This window comes from Mytilus trossulus, chromosome 11 (genome assembly GCF_036588685.1).
Source record: "Mytilus trossulus isolate FHL-02 chromosome 11, PNRI_Mtr1.1.1.hap1, whole genome shotgun sequence".
Lineage (NCBI taxonomy): Eukaryota > Metazoa > Mollusca > Bivalvia > Mytilida > Mytilidae > Mytilus > Mytilus trossulus.
The window spans coordinates 63,121,487-63,131,974 of record NC_086383.1 but is presented as its reverse complement, the minus strand read 5'-3'; positions in this window follow the sequence as shown (position 1 = coordinate 63,131,974).

Here is a 10,488-nt window from a genome sequence, read left to right as displayed (position 1 = left end):
ATAATGGAAGTCATACTAAACTCCGAATTATATACATAAAACTAAAGTTAAAAATCATATATAGCACTTTTGTCGTATAACATGTGGTTGGATCCAGGGGGCCGGAACCCCCCTTTTTTGGACGATCAATGCATTTGAATGGGGCCATGTAGTTGTAACTTCCTTTGTCCTTGGTTATGACCCCTCTTTTAAAAATGGTTGGATCGTCCCTGCCTATCACACACATCCACATAAGTGAAGAAATTTGTGAGTAAACATATATATAGTATGGGCTTTACTCATTGTTGAAGACCTTACGGTGACATATAGTTTTCAATTTCTGTGTCATTTGGTATCTTATGAAGAGATGTCTTATTGGCAATTATACCACATTTTCTTATATTTAAGATGACTAGTATCCAGTCATTATTTGACAGTTTAAACTTATATGTTTATATGTTTATATGTTTATTTGTTTATATGTTCCGAAGGCATGCTTAATGTTCTACGGAGAAGACAGCAACCGACAGCAAGGAAAATAATTCACTATGTTTAGTTTAGATGAAGCACATTCTATTTTTTTAAAAACACAAATTTGATAAGACACAAGTCACCTGTTGTTCAGTGGTTGTCATTTGTTGATGCGGTATATATAACGTCAGGAACCTGTTGTTCAGTGGTTGTCGTTTTTTTATGCGGTTCATGAAGTCATGAACCTGTTGTTCAGTGGTTGTCGTTTGTTGATGGGGTATATAACGTCAGGAACCTGTTGTTCAGTGGTTGTCGTTTTTTGATGCGGTTCATGAAGTCATGAACCTGTTGTTCAGTGGTTGTCGTTTGTTAATGTGGTTCATAAAGTCAGGAACCTGTTGTTCAGTGGTTGTCGTTTGTTAATGCGGTTCATAAAGTCAGGAACCTGTTGTTCAGTGGTTGTCGGTTGTTGATGCGGTACATAAAGTCAGGAACCTGTTGTTCAGTGGTTGTCGTTTGTTAATGCGGTTCATAAAGTCAGGAACCTGTTGTTCAGTGGTTGTCGTTTGTTGATGCGGTTCATGAAGTCAGGAACCTGTTGTTCAGTGGTTGTTGTTTTTTAATGCGGTTCATAAAGTCGGAAACCTGTTGTTCAGTGGTTGTCGTTTATTGATGTGGTTCATAAGTGTTCCTCGTTTCTTGTTTTTTTTATATGGATCAGACTGATGGTTTTTCTGTTTGAATGGTTTTACACTAGCCATTTTTTGTACCCTTCATAGATTTCTGTTCGGTGAGGGCCAAGGTTCTGTGTTGATGGCCATATTTGACCTATAATGCTTTACTGTTTACTAATTGTTATTTGGACGGAGAGTTGTCTCATTGGCACTCATACCACATCTTCTAATATCTACTTTATGGAATATTTTCCTCGCAACATATGGGCTTTTTAAACGGATCTTTTATCCGCTTTCAGTATGATTTATTAAAATAGAGATTACAATGCTGAAAAGATTAAAAAGGAATTATTGAAAATGAGATAGTTTATATGGAAAGTAAAATCAACAAATAAAAAATTGCCATTAACATGATTAAAGTGTCAACTATGTATTGTGTTTTGACTAATATCTTAAAACTTTTGTGGGAAAAATTGAACACTATAAATATGTAACTTAAAAACCCGCTATCTAAATTGTTTGGCGGAAAATGTAAGCAGTTATACTAGTTAAACACTAAGGGAAGTACACCGTTTGGTACGTGTATAAGAAAATTACAATCTTTTGAATAAATATTTACAAACACGCACTTTTACTTATATTGAGTACTGTTGCTACATAAGACACTAAGAGCCATATTAGACAGATGTTAAAAGTAAATAAGATGTCAAATATTATTTTGAATAAGGAAATATTTAAATTGTGTTTATATTGCTCTAATATTTGCAAAAGGAAGAAATTTAAAGTATTATAATTAAATATTAATACGATACTTCCAATAAATGTACATAGTCTATTCTTTGTAAACTTTAAAAGTCTAAAAAGCTTTTATCCACTCTTTTATATTTTAAAATATGATGTATATTTTTTTTAAATCTTGTCAGGATTGTACGTATTTGACTCCGGTGTAGACCCGTAACGGTAAACACTTTTTTGTTGATCATTTTTATAAACATAGTTTCAACCCCTTTTAAAGAGAGAATCCCACTCTGGCTTACTTTTTTACCGTACTATTTTTTTTAATTGTCAGATGATAATTATAACTTATATGTAGAATTTACCTACAATGTATAGGATGAGCTAGATAGAAAGAAATAGGTCACACAAAACACAAAAACAAACTAAAGAATAGTAAATAATGTCTGGGGAGGGGGTTAAAAATAACACAAATCACAAAAATATAAAGAATTGAGAATATGACTTAAGTTACATATATAAACTGCGGTTATCGTCAAAGCAAGAACACATCAAATAAACGAAAATGATTTAAAATATTAAAGAAGATAGAATTACACACCAAAAAAAGTTTTAAAAAAAGGAGGTCCATTAAGTGTACGTTGAAATACTTATTCTGTGCTGATCTTGAAATCGATACATGTAGACACTGTATCCATTCTTTTCGAGACATTTCAATAAGATTCTATTGGACTGTATCATAATTAACTGTAGTTTTCTCGTTTGAATTGTTTTACATTGTCTTATCAGGGCCTTTTATAGCTGACTATGCGGTATGGGCTTTGCTCATTGTTGAAGGCCGTACGGTGAACAATAGTTGTTAATGATTGTGTCATTTTGGTCTTTCGTGGATAGTGGTCTCATTGGCAGTCATACCACATCTTCTTTTTTATATGTAATTCATATACGCTAAGTATCGAGTTTCTACAATTTTGTATCTACAATACTAAAATTACGAGGTCCAATTTGTCAGCCGTCATCGGGTAAAAACGACAAATCAAAGAATTCGACTTTATATATAACTAATATAGGACAATGGTGTAGATTAAAAATTACACCACTCCAGACCCTTTTGTTTTCAAAACAATTAATATTGCCAATAATTAACAAGTTCCGGGTCAAATCCGATACCGATACCAATAGTATAATATTCACCTGTTACCTATAACCTTATCTGAATGTTCCGCATTTGACTGGCGCACCACCAAACGGTGTATTTAGGATTTGCTGTATACACGGGTCATAATCAAAGGACTGACACTTCTAAATTCAATCATTGTCAAATTGTTCCCTATTGTAGTTTTATTCAGCAATAAGCAAGACTTTCTAAGATAACTAATATAGGACAACGCTGTTGATTAAAAAACACTCCATTCCTGGATAGCCATGACCTTTTGTTTTCCAAATAATTAATATTACCAATAATTGATAAGTTCCAGGTCGACGGGTTCAAACAGAAAGATTTGAAAGCAGAGAAAACTGTGTATCTTATATTCGACATGACTTTATCAGATGACAATACCAATTACTAAAATAAGGCTTATATATATAATTAGGCATAGTTATATCACGGACCCGCGATATCACGGGTGTGTACTTGTCATATCATAAGTTTCCAGCATATATGGATTTAACTGATGAATAATTGCTGGCTTTACGTCCAGTGGAAAATATTTCAGATTAGATACTCGTTTTCTTGATGTTGAATTAACTACTAAAAACGTGACCAGTATTCTTTTTTAGGCTGTCAGAATAGAAGTAGTCTTGACTGATCCATTGCGAATGTAATCGTTAAACTGACGGAAGATAAGCAAACAATATAAAAAAGAAGATGTGGTATGATTGCCAATGAGACCACAATCCACAAAAGACCAAAATGACACAAGTATGGTTTCTACCCTTAAGCACGGACCATTCATCTTTTCTTTGGGAAGGCATGTTTTTTTTTTTATTTCTACGGACAATCGATTTCCCTCCGACTTCATAAAAAAACTTTCTCAGTTTGAACTAGATACAAGATTACGAACTTAGTTTTTACATTTAAAATCGTATTTATCACCCCCTAATTTTCAGTGATAACAAACTATTTTCATCCCCCTTTTCTAGGAATTTAACAAAAGTAAAACTATAAATAAAAAACAAAATACCCCCTCCCCCAAGAGATGAAAGAAAGGTGCTTAACAACAAATCTGCTTGTGTTCATTGATTTGAAAGCTTATGAAGAATGAACTTTAATTGAAGGGTTTTCAAGATATACTCCAGTTCGGTAGTTGGGCCTAGACAGTTGCGTGCTGAGTTGAACAATGACCCGTATGTAATATATTGATGACAGAATAAAATGATTTAATTAGGTTAACAAACTGTCGAAATGTGACATGTAAAATGGATAATAGGTTTTAAATTGAAGTACGTTAATTTAAAGATTTTCGGCATTAAACAAGGACTGACTTGTGCATGTTTTAAGAAACAAATCAGACAATTCTGTGATATAACTAAACAAACAAGTGTATATAATATCAATATATATTTCAAGATGGTTGAGCGTTTTAAAGCTTGATTACCCGCACCACATTGTTTTTGTGTCTGTCTCAATGTCTACAGTCAGGAGTTTGGAATGTTATGACTGCCTTATTTTGACCACTGCATATAGTTATGTGACCACTGCAGATATAAGAGGCTATCATCAGCATAAGGCAGTCATGGCGTTCCATACTTTTGTTTAACCGACTAGCAGCTACTGTTGAAATCATCTCGGCCGATTATGTACCCTCATCTAGAGGGTAGCGGATTCTACCGAGGATTGCCGATTGATGCATACAATGGTGTCTAGCATTCGTCTAAACTCGGCCGGTTCCGTAACCTCATCTAGAAGGCTACCGAGGATTGCCAAATGGCAGCTACTGCTGAAGTCATCTATAATTTGGAGAATATTTGTCTCATCTACAATCATACCACTTCTTCTATTTATATATGTTCTGATGGACACAAGCTATGCTTTAATATTCAGTTATCCTGCAAGTTATTAACAGTCTTAAATAAATATTTTTTACGAAGTGTATAAAAGCATGCATGCATGTTTTTTGCTGAAATATTTATTTCTGATGTATTTTTTCCCCATTTAATGTTATGTATTCTTTCCCCATTTAATGTTATGTATTCTTTCGAACAATGTTAAATTGTTTTTTTTACTGCATCAAATTTCCGTTTTTTAAGGCAACGAAAAAAAATTGTTTTTTTAAGACAATGTAAAGATTTGTTTTTTAATAAATAATCTGTTTTATTTTCAATTCGTTTCTGTACTGTAAATTATGTTTTTTTTATCGATGTCATTGTGAACACGTAAGGTTGATTTTTTCCAAACGAACAAAATCCTATGAAAATAACAGAAAATATTTTTTAATGAAAAGCTCTTTTCATGCATCACAAATAATATATGGTTAAGTCCGAAAATGACGGATACTTGGGAAGAAGGAGGAGAAGGGAATATGAATTTGAATTCTTGTTCCTGTGTTACATATTTGTTTTTCGTTCTATTTTGTACATTTAAAATTAGTTTTTCTCGTTTGAATTGTTTTATATTTTTGAATTCTTTGCCTTTTGTAGCTGAGGTTAATGTGGGCTTTGTTCATTGGCACAGACCGTACGATGACCTATAGCTATTAATGTCTGTGTCATTTGGTATCTTGTGGAGAATTGTCACATTGGCTGGCAATCATAGGTCACATATTCTTTTTTCTTATGACATGCAATTTAAAAAAAAAGTCGGTCATATGTCTTTATCGATTTAATAAAAAATAAAAAAAGGAGATTCAGTTAATGAAATATTTGCCATTCTCTATTTTTAAAGTGTTTGTCCATTTGTGTCTATTTAAGAAATAATTGACGCAGGCTATACTTTGTTGTAGTTTTAACATGGGTAGTCAATATACGCATGTGCAACACATTTTATTGGATTAAGGTGGTACCCAACACTTTCACTAAAATTCATTTGGCTCGTTTAATTTTCATAAAATTTTGTCAAAGTATTTACTTTGACCCTTTAACAAAACTATAAAAATTTCAAAAATTTTGAACCAACCGTTTTGTCAGAAAAATTACACTGGTTATATAGCAGTTTGACTAACACCAATTTTGATCATTGAGAAGCTTTATATTCCTTTTACAACACAACGTCACTAAAACGTTTAGCTAACTTTACAGAGTTGTCTCCCTGTAGTGTTATGTACCACCTTAACATTGGTTTGTTCACAAAGCGAAAGAAGCACGTCATATAAGAATCTAAATTTTATTCTTTACCTATCGTTCTCTATTCTGTATACCATTTACATATACTTTCGTAATTGCTAATGATACAAAGTATTACTAAATGACTTAGAAGTTACCATCTACTATCTAGAGTATAGCCCACTTAGGTTTATTTCAAAGTATTTTGAAAGACCACAGGAAAGACCAAAACTAGATAACCAATTTCACGCCTTCATAGGCTTTAACTTTGAGTAAAAAATGTGCTTACAAAGGGGTTTTGGATAATGCAATATTGAACGCTTTTTAATCAAAGGTTATAATGAAATTACATTTCAAAATACTTTTAAATGATTGAAATATATTGTTTCAGAGTAAACTTTAAATTTTAACACTTTTTGTAAATTAAAGACTAATATATTTTTTTTTACTCAAGAACGCAAAATTACTAAAGAAACAAAGTATGATATGAGTTCATGTTCTCCTAAATGGGACCTCGATAAAAAAAAAAAAACTCTCTGTAATTAATTTTCAGTAGGCGATTGATGGAAAAACAGTTTGAAGAAAAAAATCCTAAATTGTATCCACTTTAAACATTCGTTTCAAATCAGTTATTTTAAACAGTTTAATTCAAATGAATATTGAACAAACTACAGTTATACAAATTCATGAATTTATTAAAAGATCAAAATTCGATATCAAACAATTATTAAAGTTTTGCGCTTTGATATGATTATTGACTATTACTCTTGAGTTTCAACAATTGCACAAAATGTTTCAAAAGAGATTCAGTTATAAAGAATTTTGTAAATGCGTCATTTAAGGCCATATCTGTTTTTAATTTGTTTCGCGCCAAAACCAATGTTCAAAATTGTACAGCCAGCAATTGCAAAAGAAGAAGAAGATGATTTCAAACATTACTGCATCTTCGCTAGCCAAGGGTTACGATTCACTCCCGCTCTCTTCACGTGAAGAGAGCGGGAGTGGATCGTAAACCTTGGCTAGCGAAGATGTGAAGAGTGCGAGAGTGGATCGTAACCCTTGGCTAGCGAGCGAAGATGTGAAGAGTGCGAGAGTGGATCGTAACCCTTGGCTAGCGAAGATGTGAAGAGTGCGAGAGTGGATCGTACTGAACCCTTGGCTAGCGAAGATGTGAAGAGTGCGAGAGTGGATCGTAACCCTTGGCTAGCGAAGATGTGAAGAGTGCGAGAGTGGATCGTAACCCTTGGCTAGCGAAGATGTGAAGAGTGCGAGAGTGGATCGTAACCCTTGGCTAGCGAAGATGTGAAGAGTGCGAGAGTTGATCGTAACCCTTGGCTAGCGAAGATGTGAAGAGTGCGAGAGTGGATCGTAACCCTTGGCTAGCGAAGATGTGAAGAGTGCGAGAGTGGATCGTAACCCTTGGCTAGCGAAGATGTGAAGAGTGCGAGAGTGGATCGTAACCCTTGGCTAGCGAAGATGACATTACTGAGGGTCTGGTTGGGATTTACAGTATGGAGAATAGTAGGTTAAAATTGCAGAATTAAGACACAAAATACAACGAATAGAGGAATATTATCGACGAAGGAAAAATGATAGAGGATTTGATTTTTTGTTAATTTTTTTTGTGTTTTAACGCCACTTTTAATAAAAACCGTTTTGGGATTATTTCGTGGAGGCCAGTTTTTATTGGCGGAGGAAGCCGAAGTGCCCGGAGAAACCAACAGACCTTCGATAGGAAAAATGAACCAAAAAAAAAGAAAGAAAAAAAAAAAAAAAAAAAAAAGGAAAACTGACAATTCAAGTCAATTAAGATTGGAGTCAGATAAGTGCATTTATATGAAAAAATATTGAAAAATTACCGTAAAAAAAAGAATACAGACATGAAGGAACTCCATGCATTCAGACCTTCATTTATTGACGAAAATTGGATTCTCTATCTATCCCTTTTTAATATGTATCCGATTTATAGATTTATCATCATGTATAAATTTTAAAATAAAAAGTGAATTTCACATGCTGTTCTATTTTCAAACCGATTCATGTGTGAAAGTTTCATGTGGTTAAACGAATGATTTATTACATCTCATTTTATGGATATGAACATCAATGAAATTTTAATTTGTACACGTATTTCATTATAAATAAGAGGGAAAAAGTAGACTAAAAAAACTTGGTGAAATCGATATGAAATCGTATTTATACATAAAAGGAGATATGACATAAAATTTCAGTACACATGCACTTGGAAAAAAGACTACATTTAGTGAGCCTGTCATTTAGTGGTTTTTGTTCGTTGTTTTAGATGATTTCTTTGTCGTTCATTGTTTTGTTCACAATTCATGCTGTCAGTTTTCTTGTTTGAATTGGTTTTTTTTTCATTTATCGTACCGCGGCTAAATTATCTCGTTGTGGTTGGTTTAACGCCGTCACGTGGTGACCCCCTATGATACCGTAGGGGGTTAGTTAATTTCATAGGGGGTTCGTGACGCGATAATGGAGACGTCATCTATTAATGCTGTTGTGTTTCTTTGATTATTTTTCAACAAAACGCAGCAGAAAATGTCCAGCGTAAGATAAATTCGTTATACGGTCTATAACTAATGACCCCCTACGGATCCATAGAGGGTGAATAAAACCCATAGGGGATTCGGCCTCCGGCCTCACCCCCTATGAATTTTACTAACCCTCTATGGATCCGTAGGGGTCAGTAGCGAACCATATAACTTATATTGTTGGCCTTTTAAAGCTGACTATGCGGTATGGACCGTACAGTGACTTATAGTTGTTAACTTCTATGTTCTTTGGTCTCAGGGTAAGAGTTGTCTTTTTGCAATCATACCACATATTCTTATTTATATTAGCAGAGGTCAAAGAATAGAAACAAATCTCTTTATTTTCTGTAAATAAAAGGAGATGTGGGGAATATGTCAATGAGACAGCAACCCTACAGCATAATTGAAAAAAATAAAGACCAATCATACTCAGTCTGTTACGTTTTTTTCCCCTAAAATATTATTCTGATCCCAAATTTGATGAAAATATTAGTCAAGCAGATCACAAAAAAAATATTCTGAATCCAGATTTTCCCCATACGTTAAAGTGTTAAATATTGAAAAAAATCTGGTTGATAGCATTAAAAAACTAAATTAAATTGTTCGTGTTAGCATAAAACTCACTATCTGACTCAGAAAACAAACCATACCCCTCTTCCCCTTGAAGTTAAATGATACTCCCCAAGCTGAAAAGATTTTCACCAATTTTGACAGAAACTATTAGAGATCTACCTTGTAAAACAAATGTTCAAAATGACAAAAGTTTTACATTGTGATCTTGTTTTGATGTGTGAACTTGTTTTCCAGCTACAACCTCACTGTGTTATGAGAATGAAGATCAGCAATACAAGTCCTTGAAGGGACATAAAAAGACATATTATTAAATAGCACAGGAAATAACATAAGTTGCTGAAAGCAAGGATTACGTAATTATGATTACGTACTTAACCTGCCAATAAAATAATTCCACCCTATTCTCTAATACCAGTGGCTGTACTTCAGAAGAGATTTCATTCTGCTTTTTTGAAAATCCAGAAAAAACTACTGAAGATCTCATTGGATCAAATTCATCATACACCATTATTTGTAAAATTTCCCTTTTTGTTTTTCAAATCTTGTAACCAATAATGATCATATGTAATGCTATTAGTTACCTTGAACTTGAGTAACATTTTTATGGGCTTTGCTCCTTGTAGAAGGCAGTACCATGACCTATAGCTGTGAATTTCTGTGTCATTTTGGTCTCTTGTGAAGAGTTGTCTAATTGGCAATCATACCACATCTTCTTTTTTAGATTTTATAGTTAGTTTAAAGCTGTCTTTCTTTGCTTTTGGATTTTTGTCAAGTGCTTCGCTGCAGCTCTTGTAAAATGTGGTTAGATAAGTCATTTTTAAAATCTTTTAGAATTGGATACGATTTTTTCATTTTTTATATTTAATTGGTGGAGGAAGCCGGTGAACGACCGGAGAACCATAGACTAGTATATTTGTTTAGAGGCCAGCTGAAGGACACCTCCGGGTGCGGGAATTTCTCGCTGCATTGAAGACCTGTTGGTGACCTTCTGCTGTTGTCTGTTTCATGGTCAGGTTGTTGTCTCTTTGACACATTCACAATTTCCATTCTCAATTTTGCATTTGTCAGGAAAACTGGCGTAAATTGACAGTAAATTGTCATTAATTAATACCAGGAAAACTGGCATCCTCAGTCAATTGATACCAGGAAAATTGGCATCCTCAGTCAAATGATATCAGGAATTACGGAGTTCTTAGTCAATTAAGACCAGGAAAACTGGCATCCTCAGTCAATTGATACCA